Source organism: Macrobrachium nipponense, chromosome 3 (assembly GCF_015104395.2).
Source record: "Macrobrachium nipponense isolate FS-2020 chromosome 3, ASM1510439v2, whole genome shotgun sequence".
NCBI lineage: Eukaryota > Metazoa > Arthropoda > Malacostraca > Decapoda > Palaemonidae > Macrobrachium > Macrobrachium nipponense.
The window spans coordinates 55,478,155-55,503,154 of record NC_087202.1 but is presented as its reverse complement, the minus strand read 5'-3'; positions in this window follow the sequence as shown (position 1 = coordinate 55,503,154).

Here is a 25,000-nt window from a genome sequence, read left to right as displayed (position 1 = left end):
ATATATATACGGGTGTGTGTGTGTGTGTGCGTGTGTGTGCGTGTGTGTGGTGTGTTTTACATATGCATATGCTACATGTACAAACGAAACGGTTTACGAATATAGTTTGTGTCCCTGTATATAAGGCTTGTAGAAGAAATTCATAATGAAAACTTTTCCCCAAAACCCAAACGGGAATGCATTCGCCCTTTACAACTCTCGTCTATACAAAAAATGTTTGTTATTTGAAAACTCTTCAGAGAGTCTTGTGCTTCCCTCCCAAACAGATAATGTTATTGAGGGAAGAATTTTTCAGCAGAATACTGGATCCTTTAGAATACGGTGTCGAAATTTTTCGTATCTTTTTCTCCTGCAAAACTTGGGCGTACGATCCCTGGATGTTTTTTAATATATTCCTAGAACTTGAGTTGAATCGCTTTCTCCGTCTCCCTCTTTTGCTCCCCCCCCCCCCCCCCGCAATCCCCCACCCCCCCCCCCCCCCCCCACCCCCCTCCTCTTCGTTTTACCTGGTTATGAAATTCCTCTTTTCGTCTCCTTGTTTTAATCCTTTCATCAGTTTCACATTATTTAGCCGTCATACTATTGCTACTAATTATATATCATGTATTTGTATATCTTTACTTTCGGGAGCCCGATTTCCCTGAAGTCGTGAATAGAATTATTACGTCTCAAAGCATTTTTTTTTTTATAGCATATCGTCTTGAGAGCTTTGTGATTATCTGTCCATTACGTCATACAGAAAATGACGCAGTAAATTCTGTCGGAGCTTCGTGGGAACTCCGTGTACATCAGAGTGCTTCTATTTCACAATTTACGTTTACGGACTTTCTTTTTGTTACTTTCTCATATTGCGGTAAGGCAACGCAAAGATGTATTCTGAGGAAATTTTACAGATATCTGATTCTGCCTCCCACTCACATCATTTGTCTAGCCTTTAATTGTTTCGTTACTTTTTTAATTCTCTTTCTATTATCTTGATTAATCCTTCTCACCCTGCACCTCGCACCATAGTGATTTTTCTTTTTCTTTTGTTTTTAGAACAAAACTCGGTTTTACTAATGAAATCTTTGTTGTGAATATGTTACTTGTCTTTTCCCCAAATTCATGCTCTACTCTTCTGTGACAGGTCATGGTCACCATCCAGAAATTATGAAGCAACGCAGAATTATGAATTCCCTCTGGGTAATGGACGTCTTAGACTAACACGAAACAAGTCATCTCTAGACAAGTAAATCCTGGTGAGTAAGAGACACGAAAAATATACAGCATACTTTACTATTCTTTATCTCTTAAGAATTATTTTCAGTCAAAGAAAAAATACTGATTTTAAATTTAATTGTTTTGATGACTCGTGACTTTGGTGATGTGAAAAATCAAAACAGTGGTTGAATATCTAAACCCCTGAAACTATAAGTGAGTGAAACGAGACACTGTTAAGGATATAAGAGATTAAAACTGGTATAAAGACTTTGGTTAAAAAAAAAAAAACATTATGATTTACGTCCATTAGAAGACATGAATTTGAACAAAAATCCCCATCTCTCTCTCTCTCTCTCTCTCTCTCTCTCTCTCTCTCTCTCTCTCTCTCTCTCTCCATTTACTTTTGAGTTTTTATTGTTTTCTAAATTATCCTGCATTTGAATAATTACCTTGGAATAAAGATAATTGTATGCCATTATCATATCCGAGAGCGATGTCCAAGTGAACAAGTAAATTGAACAACGTTTAAAATGTGCACTTTTTCAAAGGGTCCTTCAACTTGATGGTTTGCTTTCTGAATGTTTGAGACTGCTTTGGGTCATTGTTTTTTTTTTCTTACTATTTTTTCTGAATGTTAGTTTATACATCCCAGTTTTCTCTCTGGCTTTTATTAGTCTTACAAGACTGCGAAGGGAAGTTTTCTGTGGGTGATAAAGCTCTCGCCTAAACAAAAGCACAAACTTCATTATGGCAGCTCCTGAGTGCTGTTATGAAGAGAGGATTATCCGTTCACAGGTATGGAATGAAATGGGGAATGAGATTTGCAGCGATAAAAGTTCAGGGAAGCATAGCAAAAACATTGGAACATTTGCAAACATAAAACAAATATATTATTAAAATGTCGTAAATCATGTTTAGTGACCATTTCATGTCGTTTTGTTTATGCAGTTAATAGGGATGATAGGTCACGAAAGTAAGTAAATTGAGTGTAGGTAAGTTTTTAGTCTTTAGGTTTCTTACAAAGAAAGGTGATTTATACATTTTTTTAAAACTTGATATGCCTTTTAAAAACGAAAATTGGACTTGATGATTTTTACTTTGTTCGTTTTACCTGACGTGATGTATCAGTTCTGCAATCTAATACACCACATTGTATTTAAAAAAAAAACTATACCTCAACTTTTGTGTACAAAGTCGATTTCATAGTGAGACAAGTAATACCGCGATAAATTTTCCAAGGCTGTTGAGAGATTTTTGTCACTGATTGTGTTTAAACTAATTCCAGGAAACGATTTTCCCAGTGGTTGGCCTAGTCGAACTTTATCTACTTATTGTCTCGAATTTATCTTCCTATTTTCCTCTGTCTGTCTAAATACCTGTTTTTATGTGAATATGTATTTAACAAACAAATATCAAGATGGAGCCACATCCAAAGCGTCATATCTTGGCAGAGAAATCAAGTGACCAGAATGAAAAGGTCTCTTCCTAATAATGTTGGCAATGGAGGTAGGTGAAGGAGGGGTCCTATAGGGCCTCAGGTTGTTATGTAGCCGAATTAGTTCAATTACAGCCATCGGTCGGTCTCTTCCCTCATCTCATTTCCTTTCCGCTTGACGACAAATCTTTCTGTTCTCCTTCTTAGCAACTTCTACAGGGGGAATATGATGGAATATTGTTATTTTAACGCATTTTATTTATTATGTCATTTAAAATAAAATATGGAATGAGGACAAGTTCACGAACATAATGGGATTTTTTTTTTTTTTTTTTGCGATTGGAACTTATGGTTTAACATCAGATAATATGACGACAATTTTGTGGAAAGTTTCTTTAGTAGAATTTAAAAAAAGAGCGACCGGTACAATAGTAACACAAATTTAGAATTTAATACTTTAAGGCCGGTGAATGATTAGAGCAGCTAACACACGCGTGAACAGAATTAGAGATTGGACTTAGATGCGCAAAAATGTCCAGTAACATAGGGCAAACAGTCCCCAGTCAATCATTGCAATATAATTATCCCTGTGTTGAAATCAAAGTGATAATAGACAAATGGTAGATTTGTAAGATGAAAACTGTCTTCCATTTCTTTTCTTTTTTTTTGCAAAAAAAAAAAAAAAAAAAAAAAAAGACTGAAAGCAAAGCAGAGCCAAGCGTTTTGCGGCTGCCATGCTAACGAGAGACTGTAAAGGAGTTTCCACGTGCTGTTGCAACACAGGCAATTAATTCTAATAACAACGTACACTCTTAATAATATATATTTTTTCTAATGGTTTGCACGCAACATATATACTACCTCAGTGTTACACGCAGATGCACTGACGTGTAATCTGTAAATTAGAACTTGAAAGAAAAAGCCTAATTAAGCTGTCGGTCTCCTGACCTTCCATTTAGAAATAACTTGTTCAGTAACGAGAGAATTGATTGTATCTGGGATCTCGTATCCAGGTTATTACCTCGAAGACCCTCCATAAATTTCCGTGAGCAGGATTTATTGCCGTCGAAGACCTTCCGATTGTGGGAGATTGCATCTCTCTCAGGTTCCCATTCATTGATCTCCTCCCTGATCTATCTGACTTTCCGAGATTAAGAAAGATTGTGTGGCAACTGCATTTCATTTTTGTCCCTCGTCAGCTCGATTGACGATTCTAGTTCTTTGAATTGAATTGAATATAGGATTTAGGCCAAAGACCAAGCACTATGACCTATAAGGTCATTCAACGCAGGAACGGAAATTGGCAATTGACAGTAAAAGGTTTGAAAGGTGCAACGTAAGTAAAACCTCGCCGTTGTCCTATGAATCAATTGTTAGGAGAGGGTAGAAATTATGATGGAAGAAAGAGAATATGAAAAGTGGTACAGTAAAAGAAACGAAAGGGGTTGCCGCTTGGGGCCGAAGGCACGCTGCAAAGAACCTTGGTGATGTTAGAAAATATATTTTCATGATTACATGTTTCTTATGGTTGAATGGGAGACAACTGAAGTTTATTCATAAGTTAATGATCGGTATTTGACAACCTTATTTCATCTGAATTGGTTTCCTCCCATTCCATTGGAATTAAGAAGGAAATCGATACTGTTTGCTTGTTTTGCTTTCGCAGGAAAACAGCCATACTACGGTTGTTTGGTTGTTGATGTAAATAAAAAAGGTACGGCGCAAGGCAGGCAAGAAGTGAGAGAGTTGAGGGAGGCACGTTGAGAGAGTAAACGTCAAGACACCAGCGCTCTCATACTGGGTGGCTTTTTTGTACGACTTCACGCTGCTTTTCAAATTGGATATGCTGTTTCCCTTAATTGCATATAAAAACATTGTTTTTAACATGGAGGAATAAAGCCTTCGGCGCCGCCCCGGACGGAAGCTACTGTTGCCGACTATGATTCCCGTACTAAACATCGAGATCAACCAAGTAGCACCAAGGATGATTTATAAGGTTGGTCATTAATGATCCCGATCATCTCAATGTAATTATGTACTCGTAACAAGCTAAATGTTTTGCATAATTTAGTTCGGTGTCTTAGCAGTTAGCCTTAAGAAATTCTTGAGTTTTTCAATTTAGTTTCTTCAAGTGGGTGGAATACAATATTTGCAGCCTTTGAGTTAAACTATGTTTTTTATTCAGTATTGTTTCGTGTGTTGAGACAATTCCCTGTTACTACACACGTTGTTGCATAATTTTCTTCATATTTTCGGGTTTGTGTTTGGTATTCCAACTTATTTTTTGGTACATTGTCTAATGAAGGTAACTTTTTTGCACTCTCAAGAAATCTTGTTAAACAGTGGGTTGGGAATAACAGAACAATTAAGGAAGACACCATATTAATTCATCATGTTCAATAAAGGAGGAAATAAAAATTTAATATTTTAGTATAGCGAAGTTCTCTTATCCCAACCAACTTAGTTGTCTACCTGTTGGAATAATATATCCATTCAAATTTTTTCCAAGAAGTGATGTGCGTTGTACTGACGGCACTACCCCCCTACGGGGTATTTCATTGATCGGTTGGTGAGTTCTGACGGAGGCTTGTCAGTGTCAAGATTAACTGACATAATTGTGGTAATTGCTATAGGACGGAATTATCCTTATCCAGTCTTTTTAAATGACATCTATCATTTGCTCTGATCAGGATAGGAAAGTGTGAGAGAGTAAATGCCTAATGGGAGACGTTGTCAAGATTGGATGAGGAATCCATAGATTTCATGGATGCTCGAAGGTCCCTTGTTCTTAAGAAATTGAATTATAGCAAAGATTGGATGGTCAGAGGAGTCTTTGATTAGGAAAAGTAATTTAAGTATTTTATACGATAAGAAAGTGAAAAAAATATCATGTGAATTACAAGCATGGAAGTTACACAAATTATTATTATTATTATTATTATTATTATTATTATTATTATTATTATTATTATTATTATTATTTATTAGATTATTATTATTATTATTTATTATTATTATTATTATTATTATTATTATTATTTATTTTTTTTTTTTTATTTATTTTACTTTTTTTTTTTTTTTTTTTTTTGGGGGGGTTTTTTGGGGGGGGGGGGGGGCCCATAACAGTCATCCTATGACTTGGGTTGTTTTTATAGTGTGGGGTTCCGGGTTGCAGCCTGCCTCCTTATAGTCCAGTCAGAAGCTATAGGTCCGTGTGCAATGTGAGGGGACCTTTTTTATGGTTGGATTACATTTATAACATAATTCTGATGAATTTAAAATGGGAGTCTCTCTTGTAATCCCGTCTTTTGGATGCTATAAAGAAAATTACGTAATGAGATGGCCGAACCTCAATTATAAATATTCCTTATTTTTGTTTTGTTTACCAATTTTGACCTAATATTCTCATATAACATGTAAATCACTTAAATATACATTTCTGTTCAATGAATTTTTTTTCAGAAAAGAAATGAGTAGAAAAAATTCTAACTTTGTGCCTCTCTTTCGGAATAAAAGATGTGTGACGTAGTTCCTGGACCCTCTTCATGCAAGAGAAGAACCGCCATTTTTGTAGCAGAACCACCTGAATCAGCAAGTAAATTTGCAAAGATGGATAAAGATGATGCTTGCATTATTTGTGGAAAAACAGCAACCACTAAAAGAAATCCACTTCAACAACCTTCTCAAGAGACCTGGAATTTCCTGGCCCAAAAATTTGAAGAATGGATACAGCTAAACACTGAGTTCGGCAACCTTTATGAATGCATACAGGTAGGCAAAACACCCAGAAAAGTTCCCAAAATCTGCAGGCTAAATGTTACTCCAATCAAGGTAAAAGGAGCTTAGAACTTACAGCGCAAATGTAGAATTGATGAGTCGCAGGATACCGAGAGCACTGATGAAACTTTATCTTCAAATGTTGGGAGCAATTGTATATCTTATAAAGATTCAGAGTTTTCTTGTGATTTCTGTCAAAAGGAATTGGAGGGAAAGACTTCCAGAAATATTCTTGGGCAGAAAAGAAATATTAAGTTTCACCGAATTGAAACGGAGGCTGCTTCGGTGGCGTGTAAAGGCTATTCCTTGAATATGAATTTGAATACGTAGATTTTTTGGTGAAATAGGATTTCCTCCAATTAACTTATATTTCACTCTATGGCCAAGTATTCATTATCAACGTCCAAAAACAATATCAATTTTGGGGACATAGACACCTAAATTTTAAACTTGAAAAATTTGATATATTTTCCATACTTGGACCTGCAGAATTTTATAGGAATTTTTTGTGAAATTTAATTTTCTGCAAATCATTTATATTTCACTCTATAGCCGAGTCTTCTTCATCAACGTCCATAAACAACACTAATATAAATTTTCAGGGCATAGGGAACCACATTAAGAGATACTGAAAAATTTAACATTTTTTCCATACGCAGACCTGAGAAATTAAATAGGATTTTTTGGTGAAATTTGATTTCCTCCAAGTAATTTATAATTCACTCTATGGCCGAATCTTCATGATCAACGTCCACAAACAACACTAATATCAATTTTGGAGGCATAGAGAACTAAATTTGAGACGTTGAAAAATTTGATATTTTTTCCATGCACGGACCTACAAAATTTGAACATATTTTTTGGTGAAAATTGATTTCCTCCAATTAATTTACATTTCACTCTATGGCCTCATCTTCATCATCAACGTCCATAAACAACAATTTTGGGTGCATAGAGAACTGAATTAGAAACGTTGAAAAATTTAACATTTTTTCCACACATGGGCGTTCAGAATTTAAATGGATTTTTTAGTGAAATTTGATTTTCTCCAATTAATTCATATTAAACTCTATGGCCGAGTCTTCATCATCATTGGGGGCATAGAGAACTAAATTTGAAACGTTGAAAAATTGTAGAGAACAGAGGCAGAGATTCCACCTTGCTGATATTCTAGATGACAAAGCAGATATTCCTGCACTAGTGAGATTTTTAAAATGTATTGGGATTTTTTTTTAAGTTTGAGTGGTGTGGTAAATTTTAACTTATTGATTTTATTTTGTATTGATTTTATTATATATTTATTTCTCTTGTACATAGTCATCATTTTAAGTACGTAATTATTATTTGAAAATTTTATTTGCTGTTTTTGATTAAGGTGTAAATGGTGTTGAATGGATATATGCATGTCAGGAAATTTTTTTTAATTGTAACTTCAGCCGTGGGATCTTTTAGTTACAGTGTAAGTGGTTTTGAATGAGAGTGAATGGTTTTGTTTTGGTTGATATATAATATGAGATGGTCTTGGTCTTGGTTGTTTTGTATCGTTCGGTGTTTTAAATTGCAGTTATAATTGGTCACGTATTCATTCACTTCATCCATTTCGCTCAATCATATAACACTGCAGCGCTGAATGACCTTTGCAGGTCCCAGCGCTTGGGCTATGCCCTAAATTCCATGATCAATCAATCAATCATCATCAACGTCCATAAACAACATTAATATAAATTTTCGGGGCAAAGAGAACTATATTAAAAGACACTGAAAAATTTGACATTTTTTCCATCTGCAGACCTGAAGAATTAAATATGATTCTTTTGTGAAATTTGATTTCCTCCAATTGATTTATATTTCCCTCCATGGCGGAGTCTTCATCATCAACGTCCATAAACAACATTAATATAAATTTTGAAGGTATAGAGAACTAAATTAGAGACGTTGAAAAATGTGATATTTTTTCCATGCATGGACCTACAGAATTTGAACAGATTTTTTGGTGAATTTTGATTTCCTAAAATGAATTTATATTTCACTCTATGGCGGAGTCTTCATCATCAACGTCCATAAACAACAATAATATCAATTTTGGGGGCATAGAGAACTAGATTTTAAACGTTGAGAAATTTGACATTTTTTCCATGTATATTTTGAATGGAGTTTTTGGTGACATTTTATTTCCTCTAATTATTTTATATTTAACTTAATGACCGAGTCTTCATCATCAACGTCCATAATCAACACTAATCTTAATTGTAGGGGCATAGAGAACTAAATTTGAAACGTTGAAAAATTTGACATTTTTTCCATAAGCAGACCTACAGAATTTACATAGATTTTTTGGTGAAATTTGATTTCCTCCATTAAATTTATATTTCATCTACGGCCAAGTCTTCATCATCAACGTCCATAAAAAACACTAATGTCAATTTTGGGGGCATAGAGAACCAAATTTAAGGCATTAAAAAATTTGACATTTTTCCATACGCGGACCTGAAGAATTTGAATTTATTCTTTTATGAAATTTTATTTTCTGCAATTATTTTTTATTTAACTCTATGACCGAGTCTTCATCGTCAACGTCTATAAACAACATTAATATCAATTTTGGGACGTAAAGAACTAAATTTTAAACGTTGAAAAATTTAACATTTATTTCCATATATAGACTTACAGAAATTGAATGGATTTTTATATGAAATTTGATTTCCTCCAATTAATTTATATTTCACTCCATGGCCGAGTCTCCATCATCAACGTCCATGAACAACACTAATATCAGTTTTGGAGGCATAGAGAAGTAATTTGAAATGTTGACATATTTGACATTTTTTCCATTTTTAATAGGATTTTTTGGAGAAATCTCATTTCCTTCAATTCATATTTCAATCTATGCCCGAGTGTTCATCATCAACGTCCATAAACAACACTGATATCAATTTTGGGGTGTAGAGAGCTAAATTTGCAACACTGGAAAATTTGAAATTTTTTTCCATATACATACCTGTAGAATTTAATGGGATTTTTTTGGAAAAATTTCATTTCCTTCAATTCATTTTTCAATCTATGGCTGAGTCTTCATCATCATGGTCCATGAACAACACAAATATCAATTTATGGGGCATAGAGAACTAAATTTGAAACGCTGAAAAATTTGAAATGTTTTCCTTTATGCGGACCTGCAGAATTTGAATGGATTTTTTTTAGTGAAGTTTGATTTCCTGAAATTGATTTGTATTTCCCTATATAACCAAGTCTTTATCATTAACGTCCCTCAACAACACTAATAACAATTTTAGGGGCATAGAGATCTAAATTTTAAACGTTAAAAATTTACCATTTTTTCCATGAATTTAATAGGAATTTTTGGTGAAATTTGATTTCCTCCAATTAATTTATATTTCACTCTTTTGCAAAGTCTTCATATCAGTCTCCATAAATAACACTAATATAAATTTTAGGGGCATTGAAAACTAAATTTAAAACAATGAAAAATTTTCTCAATATGCAGACCTGCAGAATTTGAATGGATTTTTTTGTAAAATTTATTTTCCTTCACTTTATATATACTTCACTCTATGGCCGATTCTAAATAATCAACGTCCATAAGCAACACTAATATAAATTTTGGTTGCATAGAGAACTAAATTTGAAACGTTGAAAAATTTGACATTTTCTAGATGCCCACATAATTTGAATGGATTTTTTGGGTGAAATTTTATTTCCTCCAGTTAATTTATATTTCACTCTATGGCCAAGTTTTCATTATCAACGTCTATAAACATCACTAATATCAATTTTGGGGGCATACAGAACTAAATTTGAAACTGAAAATTTTGACATTTTTTTCATATGCAGACCTACAAAATTTGAATGGATTTTTAAGTGAAATTTGACTTCCTCCTATTAATTTATATTTCTCTCTATGGCCGAGTCTTCATTATCAGCGTCTATAAACAACACTAATATCAATTTTGGGGGCATAGAAAACTAAATTTGAAACTTTGAAAAATTTGACATTTTTTCCATACGCGGTCCTGCAGAATTTGAATGGATGTTTTTGGTGAAATTCGATTCCCTCTAATTAGTTTGTATTTCACTTTATGGCCGAGCCTTCATCATCAACGGCCATAAACAACACTAATGTTAATTTTGGGGGCATAGAGAACTAAATTTGATGCATTGAAAATTTTGACAATTTTTATATATGCTGACCTGCAGAATTTGAATGGATTTTTTGTTGGAATTTGATCTCTTATAATTAATTCATATTTCACTCTATGGCCAAGTTTTCATTATAAACGTTCAAAAACAATACTAATATCAATTTTGGGGGCATAAAGAACTAAATTTAAAACGTCAAAAAATTTTACTCTTTTTCCATACGTAGACCTGCAGAATTTGAAGGGATTTTTCGGTGAAATGAGTTTTTAATGATTTTATTATAAGTTCCTGATTTTGTATTTTGTTTGTTTTCACATGTGTATGAATGTATTTGGTTTGGATATATATTATTATATAGGATATATTATATATATTATAATATATATTACATATATATATATATATTATATTATATTATATATATATTTTAATATAATATATATATATATAATATATATATATTATATATACTATATATATATATAAAATGCAACTTATATATTCTGTTGTAGTGGCGTCAATAACAAATAGCATTTGCGATGCCAGATACTCTTTAATAAATCAATCAATCAATCACGGATGGAGTATCTCTAGAATCCCTTGGTTCCTTGCATTCCTCCCCAGACATTTTTGCGTGATGGGAATGCTAAAATATTTTGTTTGTATAGATTTTAAGGTCCATTACGGAAAGTATTTCTGTGCCTCTTGTGGCTGAATATGACCTATTAATTCTTCTACTGTTCCTCATTCTGATTAATATTTGTGTGTGTGTTTGTTTGTTTGTGAACGAGTCCTATACAAACAGCTACATATATTGATTTTCCCTCCTCTGAAAACAAATTTTTATGGTGAGATATCTTAATAAAAATGTTATTTTTATTGGCTGTTGACGATGCCTGGTTTTTGTTAGGTTGCATCGCGAAAGAGAGAGAGAGAGAGAGAGAGAGAGAGAGAGAGTTCAGGCAAGGATTATCTTTAGTATGTAATGTAATTTAATGGTTATTTTTTTCATATTTATCTTCAAGAGAGCTTTTTGTTTAATTCCCTACCCCATTTGCCTTCCTCTCTCGCCTCTCCCTCTCTCCCTCCGCTTGTCTTTGCCCGCTTACTTTGTTAATGTTTTTCTTCCTTGGGGAATGTAACATTTCCTAAAATTTCACCTTTTATCTCTCTCTACTTAAAGTGCATAAAAATATGATGAATTAATACTGGAGAATCTGCTCACGGTAATGACTTCCCAGCTTCAAATTATCGTCACTTTTGCCTCTCTGCGCCTAGGGAAAAATCAGCTTAATTATTATGAAAGCTTAATGCTTTGAAAATGAGGGTTTGGAAATGGTCGACAGAGTAGAGTTTTCAGTTTTCACCCGTTCGCTTATACAAAGGGCTTCAACATGCAAAAAGTTATATTTAACTATGAATCGGATAGACACCGTTTCGTGTATGCACTTTCACCTGTTACCTGGATAAAGGTAAACTGACATTAAGTTAGGCTGATATTTATAGTTGTTATAGCTCAAACAGGTAGCACTTAATAAAATTTTAAGGTTCACGTCGGTAATCACCCCCTCTAAGACTTGTGCATATATGGTATACATTATATAATATATATATATATATATATATATATTATATATATATGTATGTATGTATATATATATTTTATATCTATCTATCTATCTTATCTATCTATCTATCTATCATCTAGTATATAATTATATTATATATATATATATATTTATAATAATATATATATATATCATATAGAAATATATATATATATATGATATATATATATATATAATATATATATATATAATATAATATATAAATATATATTTATTATATATACACAAATCCCTATATAAACTATTACATATATATATATATGTATATATATTTTAATAGTATGAATAATATATATATAATATATATATATATATATATGTAGAGAATTAACCATAAATATAATCTAAAATAAGTATACCCTCTGTATATTATCCTAATCTCTACCTGAATATCTATATATATATATATATATATATATATTATATATAAATATATATATATATATATATATATATATATAATATATATATATATATAGTATATATATATGATTATATATATATATATATATTATATATATATATACTATATATATATATATATATATATTTAATTAATCGTGTGTGTACACGTGCATGTGTGTGTGTTGTCTTATAAATTAATTTGTATTTTAGACTGCCGTATTGTATTTTACTGCAAGTGTTCCTCGACTTCAAGAGCAAAATTCTTCACATTTCATGGGAGATTTTTATTTATTGTGTTTTAATTTTTCCCAGTATTTTTCACAAGTGAAAAATCGTTCTTTGATAATGTTTCCATCATTTATGAAAAGAAAGATGACGTTCGTTTTACAAAAGGAAATATGTACCAGGACTCACTCTAAGTGGGTCCTGATCAGGGTTGGTGATTTTTTACTTTTTTTAAATCGAACAAATAAAAAATCAAGTGATTTATTTGATTTTGTTTCATTTTTTGGATTTATTTTTTTTTTTATTTCTTAGCTCTTTTTTTCAATCCTTTCTTTCCTCAAAATGTATTTTATGACAAAACTGCTATTGATTTATCTTTTAGGTTTCCAGTTCTGGCCTAAAGTATGCACTTGCAATTTTTTTTCTTATCAAAATAAATAGATGCAGTACAGTTATGCTTAAGTCTTTATTACCCTCCAAACCATTATTTTCCATTTGTTTTGCTTTCAAATTAAAAAAAGAAAAAAAAATTAATCAAAATATCATGAATTTTCTAATGAAAAAATCAATTATTTAATCACTTGATTAAATCAGTTTGATTTAATCATTGCCAACCCTGGGACTCCTGATGTGTACCATCAAATTCAGACATTTTCTAGATTTTGTTTAATGATGTGGCATACACCCTATCGCCTTTTCTCATAAACGATTGGTTTTGTCTTGATCTTTCTGTAAAACATGTTTTTGTAATTTTTTATTTTACACGTAGATAAACCTTTCATATTACCTAAGTTAGGTCAAATGATATCAACGTGCCTAATCTTGTCTAGATCGGTCAATCGGTTCGGATTTCTTTAGAGCACCACCATACACACAGTCATTCAAACATTCACTTTATATATATATATATATATAATATATATATATATATATATATATATATATATATATTATATATATATATATATATATATATATATATAGAATATATATATATATATATGATATATATATATATATATATATATATATATATATATATATAATATATATATATATTATATATATAATTTACCAGTCATATATATATATATATATATATATATATATATATATATATATATATATATATATCTATGATATTATATATATATATATATATAATATATATGACTCGGTAAATGTCTCTAACGGAAACAACGACTTACCATCCAATAATAGGAGCTCATAAAAACGCCAAAATATAGAAAGTAAGCACTACATTTCAGAGCATATGGAAACAATTTATAGACTAAGTCTTACAATGATTATGTAAGCGTTGGACAGCTGCAGTAAGGGATATGGAGTGGAACTCGACCATACTCACTACCTGATCTGGTCCCAAAAAGTTTTAAGTTTCCTTATATTTATTCGAAAAAGTAGCACAGATGAACGAAAACTATGGTAGAAAGATAATTAGTTAGTTATGTCTTGTCACAGTAACGAAATCCGAAAGGCATATACTATCTTATGGGTAGAGGTTATTGATGCATTGGAACGATTTGAGAATAAAACAAATTATGTTTTATAGATTCTTAAAGAATTTCTTTGCTGTGTGAACAATAATACTTCATTTTTGGAAAATTCATGAGATCTATATACATGGCGGTATATATATGTATTGACGAAAAGGCATTGCAATATTTCATATTGATCTCTTTACTAGAACAATGGCCTATTTCCCGAAAATATACTGCATGAATTTCACTCGGTGCGTGTGATGATGAGAAGGAAATTAGAAGTCAATAAACAGACCATTTTGTTACTCGACAGTTGACAAAAGCTCTTGTTTCATCAGTTCTAAAATTAGAATGATATTCGCGTGAAGAATGATCACTGCTCTCTATCCTTGTCAGAATGATGAATAGCAAGAACTGCGATGAAGTGCGAAAGTGGAGGCAAAGCGACAGCGATAGTTAACTGAGGTAATGAAAATGCTTATCGGTGTCCTTCTTACTTAAAGGTAACATAGTATCCATCTTTCGTGTTTATTATTCGGACGTACCACCAGAGATAAATTTGCCTTCGTTATTTTCTTTATTTAATTTTTTTTTCTTTTTGTGCAGGAATAAGTTCTTCTTCTTCTTCTTCTTCTTCTTCTTCTTCTTATTATTATTATTATTATTATTATTATTATTATTATTATTATTATCTTATGGTTTTTTGCCAAATCCATTATCATAAAATCCAAGTGAATCTTATTTGTCCACCCGCCCCCTCCTCGGGTGACAGTTTGTCCACCCTGGGTGGGGCTGGTGTGTAGGTAGGGGAATGGGATGGTAGGGGAGACATCCATCCTCCTCCTGCAAACCTATATGTCCACCCTGGGTGGGGCGCAATAGATAGGGGATAGGGCGGGTAAGGGAGAGAGCATCGCTGGGTTCCAGAGCACGATGCGCACGCCAACACGCTCATTTTGAATAATCTAATGCTGTTTCCTGTTTGTTTTATTATTATTAAATCTGAAAAGTTAGTAGACGTTCAAGAAACTTCTAAATTATGTGTGGACGAAGTAGTAAAGAACTGCGCCACAGAAATACTAGTCATATTTTCTTTTTTTTTTTTCGTTATATCTTGATTCTCTTATTTTGATGTTTTTATAAATGGTTTTTCCTTCATTTGGCATTCTCAAAATTCCTAGAAATATTACAGATTAGGAAGCTGATGTTGGAAAGAATTCCTGATGGAAACAGCAGGAAGCATGAAGTAAATATACTGGCGTTTTTGACCAAGGAAAGGTTTTAATCCGAAATGTACAGCGAATAAGATGACCCACTTTAAATCGTTAAAGCCTTCTCCTCATTTTCACAGAATGTCGTTTTTCCTCCCTTTATGTCGTAGTTGTAGTATTAACTAGTTGGCTGTTTCTCTTGTGAATATTAACAACTATTGCCGACTATGGTGTCTTTAGTTAGTCAAGTAATAATAATAATAATATTAATAGGAATGAAAAGTTTTTCTCGTCCATCTACCGCTTCGAATCCTGCCTTGTTTTAATGTCAGTAGAAAAACGATTAAAAGTTTTTGTCCCTCCCGACAGTTTGATTACCTCGAGTTCCCTTCTTTCAACAAAGGAAATATTTGAGTTGCAAGTTGCAACATACCTCGATGATTGGGCGTACGAATACATTTTTGTGTGTGTCCTTTTAACCCACATGTCCGAAGACACAAGACCCTCTTAGTGCTGAGCTTCATTTTAACTTGGCCCAACACTCAGGGGATAAATAAAACCCGCAACAGTTAAACATTGTTATTTGGCGATGCACAAGCATCTCAAACATTTTGTTCCACAATTGTTCATTCTTTCCCGTCATTTTCTTTGCCCTGTATTTGTCCAGCATTGCCGCAACTCCAAGGCTATTTAGTTTTAAGTTTGAATTATGAATTGGGATATTTTATTTTATTTTACTTTATTTGCAGAATGTTTTAAACCAGGAGTCATTGAAGAATAGGAATTGTTTAACCACTCTCTTATTTTCCCCTCTTTGCTTGAAGCCATTTCTCCAGAAGATCTGTATTGTTTTTGGTTGGAAAGTGAAAATGGCGCGATCTTCAGATTACCAGGGGATTTAGATAATTAGGGAAGTGTTCATACTCCTGTCTGGAGACATTATGTTGCTTATGGACGTTGACTATACCTTTCCTCATCCCCTTAGATGGTAAAATTCAAGAAAAATTAAGGTAACTAGGAGAGAATCATTCTAATGGAAAAAATAATGTTGCGCAGCAAATTTTGGAATAGTTGTCGTTCGCCCTTATAATATAAAATTTTCCCTCAAAATAGCATTCATGATTTAGATGGCAATAATACTAAAAATAATAATTATAGTATTGTTTCTTCCAAATGAGTATGACTAGTCGTTCGGTTAGTTTCTGTTAATGATAAGATGCTGTAGTTAGCTTGTGCTCGAGTCTTATTGATTATCCTCAAAAGTAGATCACTGCCTGAATTTTCCAGACTCGTGTATCTTACTTTGTTCCCCCATTTTTATGCCTGTTTCTTATTTATCCTACAATTTAATTGACATCCTCGTCATGTCCGTACGTCTTAATTTCCATGTCTCCCTCTTTCGCTTTTTTTTTCTATCTAGCCACCCTCCTTGCCTTTTTTCCAAATTTTAAATATCGTACTTTTGTCTTTTTACTTCATTACCCAATGTCTCGTGTGTCTCGTTTTTTCCTTTGATCCTTCATTCTTCTATGTTTTAAGGCAGTTTTTTCTTGTTTTTCCTTCCTTCATTTCATGATATTTTTGTTTCAAAAATTAAATTGTTTCTGGCTTCATTTATTATTATTCCTTAATACATGAACGAGTATAATTCAGTATTTTTATGGCCACGATTTTCTTTCAGTAAGCTCCGTAATTAACTTTTCATTTACATGAGAGGGACAGCCAGACTTGATATGGAACCGATTATATCTGAGCTTGTGAGGCTTTCGCTGGTATTTTCCTGACTTCAAGAGGAAAGCACAGATGGAAATTTGAAGGATCGCTTATGCGTAAGAGCATGTTTATTTAATTAGGGATTAAAGAAATAGAGAACTGAAATATTTTAGTTTATTGGGGAAAAGTATGAATTCGTGATTTTCCTTCACGATGTTGAATAATGCATCGTGCATGAGGGGTTACAAGAAGGTATATATATATATATATATATATATATAATTATATAGGTATATATATATATATATATATATATATATATATATATATAAATACGTTTCAAGGGATTTTCATTACTTTGTAAATTGCTCAAATCTTCTTAGAGAAATGTGCCTCAAAAAGAATGGAGTCAGTTCTGTACCAAAGAAATTAATTTTCTCCTTGATAGAAGAAAAATATTTCCCACCAATGTTACTGTACAGTGGGGTTTCAGAGAGGAAAAGAATATTGGGGAATTTAAGTAGAATCAAAATCCCTTCCGGAGATCGTAAGCAATGGACGAAACCAGGCCACGTGTAAAGTAATCTTCATAAAGAAATCAAGAGGAATAAATGGAATAATTGATAACGAAAGTTCAGCTTTATCCAGTATTGTGGGATGTTTGGAAAAGATCAAAGTTTGCCTTGGCTAATCAACCTTGACATCGATTTTGATTTCTCAATGAAGAAATTTGCGCAGACTAAGATCTAACTTGAAGGTTTTTTTAAGTCTAGCAGAATAATTTTCTCTTGTTGTTGTATAGCAGTCTCTCTCTCTCTCTCTCTCTCTCTCTCTCTCTTCACATTATTATTCTGTTATCTTCAAGCCTGATCTAATGACGGTCGGGATGGTAAATAGGTTTCTGATTACCTTTATTGAAGTTTCTCGAAGAATCATAAATACGCGTGTCTAAGATTTTTCAGACTCCACTGCATCGTCCCTACGACGTAGTTGGTAGCGGATAATTTTAAATATGTGCGTATATAGCGGTTTAGAAACTCAATTAGAGGGTAAAGTCGTGCTGGAAAACTTGTCATAGATGGAAAATATTCTGGTAAATGTTTGCGTAGATGTAAAGAAAATATTAACAGCAATAATTTCATATATTTTTTCTATTGGCTTCATCATCATTAGCTGCCACTTTACCCAGAATCCCTTCATCATATTCTCTCGTCTTTGTTTTCCTATTACCGGCTTTTGAAAGAAAATACTCACAAAGCAGTTAATTAACTCAAGGAGCTTCGCTGTATGACCTCTTTCAAGGTATAAGATCTTGTGAAGGAGAAGGCGATGACGCAGAATACCTGGAATACATTGTCAAGCGAAGACAAGGGAGCGCACCTAATTTTCCCTCCCTTAATGACATCCTTTTGAAGTCTATTTTATTTTTTTTTTCATTTTTAGGGCTTTTATCAAATTGGCCTCAAACCACAGAAGGGGCAAGAACAAAAGCTTCCTTCAGCGTTCCTTGTCCGTTCGTCACACATCTAGCGGATCGGTTAATCCTCAGATATTTGAAGAACTGTGCGCTTTGTGATAAAAGCATGAAACTTTCAGGGTATTATTTCCACGCCCTAAAGTTTAAATTTAGACGCGGATGCGTTCTCAGGTTGACCTTTTATGACCTTGAGAGGTCAATTGATGTAAAAATATATCATTATTTTGGATCATGCAATAACTTTGGTCTCTCTTGACATAACTTAGTCATTCAGAGTTCTAAATTGGAGTTTTCTAACATGCCCTTTCATTCTTGATGCAATCCAGTGACATGTGACAAATACTTGCATAAATCCAACATAGCTGCCAAATTCACTAAATTATGTTATACGTTGGGTGTTCTTTTATATGCCGAATTTCTTGTAACATATACTATAGTGTGTTCAGTAATTCTTGTATTTTATTAATTTATGACTGATCTTTTTAAAACAACACTTGTTAGAGACACAACTAACTAGTATATTAGATTGATATCCCACACACCAGGGGTCGATGAACACTATTTTATCAGTCACAAGTAACCCTATTTTAATAGCATTATATAAAAAAGTAAGTTATGAAATTAATTGAAACGTTCCCCACTTTAATACACAACAGAAGCAAATGATGGTGGACAGGTGATTGAAGCGTAGAGTAAGTATAGCTACATTTACTCTAGGTTTTAGTCAGAACAATCCCCAGAACATGAGCACAGTACTGTACACTTCAGACGTGCATTGTTACACTTGCAACGCTTGACACATCCTTTCTTGCTACCACAGTGTAGAAGTTCATAGCACGATTGTGATGTTTCTGACAGCGCTCCAGAAAGGTTGCCATCTCTGTCTTCTTCCTTTACCCAACCCTAGTCTGAGGGACTTGGCAGCTGAGGGTCGAGAACCAATGCCTGATTCCATACAATGGCTGGATACATAGCACGCCTTGTATGCTGCACAAGAGCAGCCTGTGTGGGCGGTTACGTTTTCAAGAGTTCTTCCCTTCTGGTTAATCCCTTCTGGGCAAAGAGATGCTTCCTTGCAGCATTGATATCCATTAGTTCTATCGTATATGAGAATGACAAATCGCTCAAGATGTGACAGTGAAAGCTCAGTCAAACAGCTTGGCAATTGAAGCATTTCTCTGAAGGCCTCTGTTACTTCAGGATACACCTGCAGTCTGTCCCATGCAATCTTCTTTCCTTTGCCCCCAAATGCTGATGTAGTATCACATTCACTGTATACATGGAATGCATGTAATTACATGCCAATTAATTGGTCAGATATTGCCGGGGGGGATGGGGGGAAGAACGGACAACTTGGCCAATGTTGATGTGCTTGAAGTAGCGTCCACTGCCAAACCAAATCCACATTTCATCTGAATAGATAGTCATAAAGTGTGCTACAACCAGCATAACTACATTTGAGTTGACTCTCCTAATCACAATATTTTTGTGCCATTTCTTCACTGCACACTGCATCTGCTGCATGAAGGAAGAGCCTGGTGTCGGCTTCCTCTTGTGCACATGGCTGCAGGCTTGCCTTGTCACACAATGGAGGAGAACTGAGCACCCTTGTTCCATTTGTTGCATCCACCTCTTTCCCATCATCCATTGTCATTCTTATCACGTGGTGGCTCAGGAAGCTGAAAAGTTCCAGTTTGTTTCCAGCATTAGACAAGAATTCCTTCCAGTTCTTTGGTATTATGGTGGCTGGCTCAACTAGTCTTCTCTTTCTTTTGCCTCTCTTTTCCCGTGTCATAGATTTCAAACTATCTGCCACATTGACATCCCTTATGATACCCAGTCTCTTCGCCTTTGGTAGCTGGGAAGATACATAGGGGACAAACACAGTATCTGCATACTCCTGGAAAGGTTTAGCTGTGCCATGATTTACCATCCATACGCAAACCTTCAAATATCCTCTTGGGCCATTCATATTTTTCAGCCTGTGCATTTGCAGTTGCTTGAAGATTTGGTGGTCTTGCAGGGCCACACCCCGGAGGTACTGAGAAGGACTTGTTCTTAAGTGATGCAGGTGGAACATTTGTGTAAGATTGTGGAAGAGGTGAGCCGTGAGATTGTTCTGGCCCCTGTGTTATTCATGAGGCATACACCACGGTCAGATCCCCAAAAGCCTTTGTTGGATGTTGTATCAATGATATTCCAGTAACATGGAATGAGTCTTTTGCAATCACTGAACTAGGGTTATGATCTAGGTTATCACAAACTGCAGTGATTAACAATCCTCCTAGCATACTAGATGGGCACCCATCTTCCAGTCTGAAATGCTGACACACCATTGGCAAAATCAGTTGACACTTTCGAGAGTCGATCATAGGAGACACACTGTGTAGGTAGTTCCTAATGACCATCGTAGGTCAGTTATCAGCCGGCTTCGATGTCAATATTGAGTGGGTATTTAATACGGAACGTTTGCCTAAGTACAAGGAAATATAAGCATGTGATAGAATATCAGCGACAACATAGACGCATGAATTGATACCAAGCTATTTACTTTTTTATAAAAAAAAAAAAAAAAAAAAAAAATTATCTAAGGGTACGAAGTGAATTTACTAACGTCGGACGAGGTTAGTATTCCTTCTTTCTCGGTTTTCCTTATGCCTATGAAATAAGACTTGTCTTCTGATATACGTTTTATTTTATTAAGAGCATCAAGACCGTGCTCTGCGCTGGTGACATAAATTTAGCCATAGATATACTAAACAAGCAAGACATATGAGTGACGCAGATGGAGGTGACTGGTAGGAGGAGAACGACGGGGAGGCCGAAGCGAAGGTAGATGGATTTATTTAATTAAAGAAGATCTGAGAGATACACATTTGTCAGAGGACGATTTGTTTGACCGAACCAGGTGGAGGAAAGCTGTCAGAAACATCGACCCCACATAAAAGTACGCAAAGATGCAGAGAAAGAAGATACTACATAAGCAAACCTCTAAACGGTGTTTGCTAGAGGTCTGACGTTTATCAATTTTATGTTATTGAAATCTGCATTCTGATTTTTTAGAAGAAAGTCTTAAATTGTTCGTTTTCACGGTTTAGTATTATCACCATCGCATATCTAAACGATATTGTTTACGTAATTCTTATCTTACATCTAATGACTTCTTTAGTATAGAGAGAATAACATAGTTCTCTCTCTCTCTCTCTCTCTCTCTCTCTCTTACTCTCTCTCTCTCTCTCTCTCTCTCTCTCATGTGACTGTGTTCGTATTTAATTCCTATTAGGGTCTACAGTGTAAAGGAGCTTACTTTTTACATATCAGAAAGGGGCTTATTTGACGTTCATAATAGCATTATATTTGCTCGTTGTTAAGGGTGCAAATCTAGTTTTTTTGCATAGCGTGGAACCATTAATGTAAATGTTTTGAGCATGAAAAGGTCACGTAGGAAAAGGGAACTGCTTACCTCATGTTCTCGAAGTATCTTCCTGGCTGACCTTACAACATTAGTCACTCATTTCAAGGGTTGGCACCGTGTCATCAAAGTTTTCCTTGATTTTGATTACACTTTTCAATTGCAGTTTCTTTACGAACATTTTTTCTTTATTTCCTATTCTGATTTTCTTTTCATCCACTTTTTCACATTAGGGCAGTCCATTTTTTTGACACAACAATATAAAATTCATACTCATGCCGAAGTATTGCCAGTTGTTCCTTTTATTACAGCTTGTGACAGTAACATGCGATTAATAAAGACAGATCATTGTCGCTAGTGTTTTTCTTCCTCCTCTCATATTCGATTTATATCATAGATAAGAAAGTCATTTATTATTGACCGTCATCCGATTCCTTCATTCGATGTTCTTAAACACCTGGCGGCACATTAGTCACTGAGCCATTGACTGGCGTCACTAATTACTCCATTAGTAGAAGCAGTAATTAATTGCTCCATTCGTAATCTGTGTAAGAGGAAACCTCCTTGACGGGCGGCAGAATGGATTAATACATCTCGAGTGGGACAATATTTTCATTCATCTAATCTGGAATTGTCTCCCAACGCATCCACTGCGTGATCAGTCTTCCTTTTCATTTGTACTCAGACTGTGCGAGTAAATGACAATTGGAAGTGGGAACCGGGCCGATTGATTCAGATTGCTACTTTCGTCAAACTCCTCGAAGACAGTTTTGTGTCTGTTCTCTTTCTTTGTCGTGCAGTTGATGTGATGCCTCTCTTTTTGTATCACTTTTTGTATCCAAACATTTCTCTATTCAAATGTATTACATTACGGGTGAGTTTGTATTTTACGATGGCAAAGATTATCTTATTGCTGAACACTTCCAGACAAGTTGGCGTTATCAGGAAACCTCTTTACCTCCATCGATGTTGCAGTTTTCTGACAAAAGCATATGTTGGAGAGCATTAAAAATGTTAAGCTAGAAGGATAACAAGTTTCATCTGCGTGACAATTGCTACAGACGGGATACCCTGTCTTAGAAGAGACGGTTTACCGCTGAATATATGTGGTTGTGCATTTCAGTGTGAATTTGTTCACCAATTCGTTGTACTCATATTTTCTCGCATTCCTTCCCATTCCTTCCAGCACTACTAGTAATTTTGTCATCATTTATGCTTTATGAGATCATCGACTGATTCTTAACTGTAATTTAAGAAATAATAAGAACAAAGATACTTAACGTGTTCATTTGCCCCAGAGTTTGCACTGAGTCGTCACCTTAATGTACAGTAATATCAATTCTTTACACCAGCCTCAGCTGCTATCCATCGGCTGTTATATAATATAAACGTGCTATCCGCTGCACGGGAACGATCTCATCGACATTAACTTGACGCAAACGAGCTGACCATGAGGAAATTGCGTAGTTTTTCAGTTGAATTCTGGTCTCTCGTCCTGTCACAGGTTTGTGTATTTCAACAGATTTTTGACGATGTATACATCGGATTCCGTGTCGTAGAGTTTTGCGGTGTCTTTCTAGAGGTTGTTTAAAGTTTTACTTCTTTGGTTGTGGATGTGTCAAATTGGGATTTCTCACATAATGCAACTACCTTTTTCGTGTTCGAGTTTATGGCTTTTTTCTGTCTCATTTCTTTTAAGAAATGTCTGTGAGATTCAAGTAACAAAGACGTCGTGTGTTTTTATGTTGTTCCCAATAATAATTACATAGTGCTCCTGTTATAGTCAATAAAGACAGCATCTTGTTCGTTTTTGTATATGTATTCTACGTATGCATACAAGTATGATTTCAGTTCATTAATTGTTACTGTTGGTCTTGGTTTTGTAGTTTTACAGTTTTAAGGATCAAGATTCCTTTTTCTGTGTTAATTTTTATTTTAAAAATTTGCTTTACACTTCACGAATCTATTTTGAAGGAGCAGATTATGAAAAATATTTTGAAACCAACAAAACTAACTTATTCACAGATAATGGCAATAGCGATGAATATCAAGAATCTATATTAACCGAAATTTGGTTAAAACTTTCTAAAAATCTTTCTCTGCTTATTATTCGGTGGCAATCCATTTCATGCAATAGTTGTTGTTAAAATACCCTGTAATACATAAATAAATATGCACTGCCCAATGTGAATTTGTTATATACAAAGACAGAAGCAAATGTTTTAATAGTTAATGAACCCCACTAGCACAGGCTTTTGGAGCTTTTACTATTACATTAGTTCAGCAGCACTGGCCTTCCGTTATAAATAATGCAAACGAAGAGTGAAGAGAGCTGGAATAGAACACATTGAGTGATTGTAGTATAAGAATTCCCTGCTCATGTTACCATTCATGATGATACTTTGGGAGGCAGACATATTGGGAAGAGGTGTGTTTATTGCTTATATTTTTATATGCTTGTGCAGTAGCTAATTATTTGAAAGGGTCTGAAATGTTGACGACACAAGACATCGGATAACAATAGAGTACCATGAATGAAATGCAGGATTAGAGTTGTTTACAATAGATGGTAACATGCAGAATGAATGGGTAATGATACATATTTTGAAGCTTGTATAATTTAGAATTCTTGGGAAGAAAGAGGAGACCTAGGAAAAGCTATGGGAACTGATTGAAGTATTGGAAAGGAAGGGTTTTAACATCCAGGAAGCACATTAGTGCTTACATCATAGATGTGCATCCTTGCTTCTTCAGTTTAAGAATGAACATTGCGATGGCTTTCGTACTGCTTCTTTTTAGAAGAAAATAATCTCCTCCCAACATTTCATCTGCACCTACTACCTAGGAACGAAATCCAACC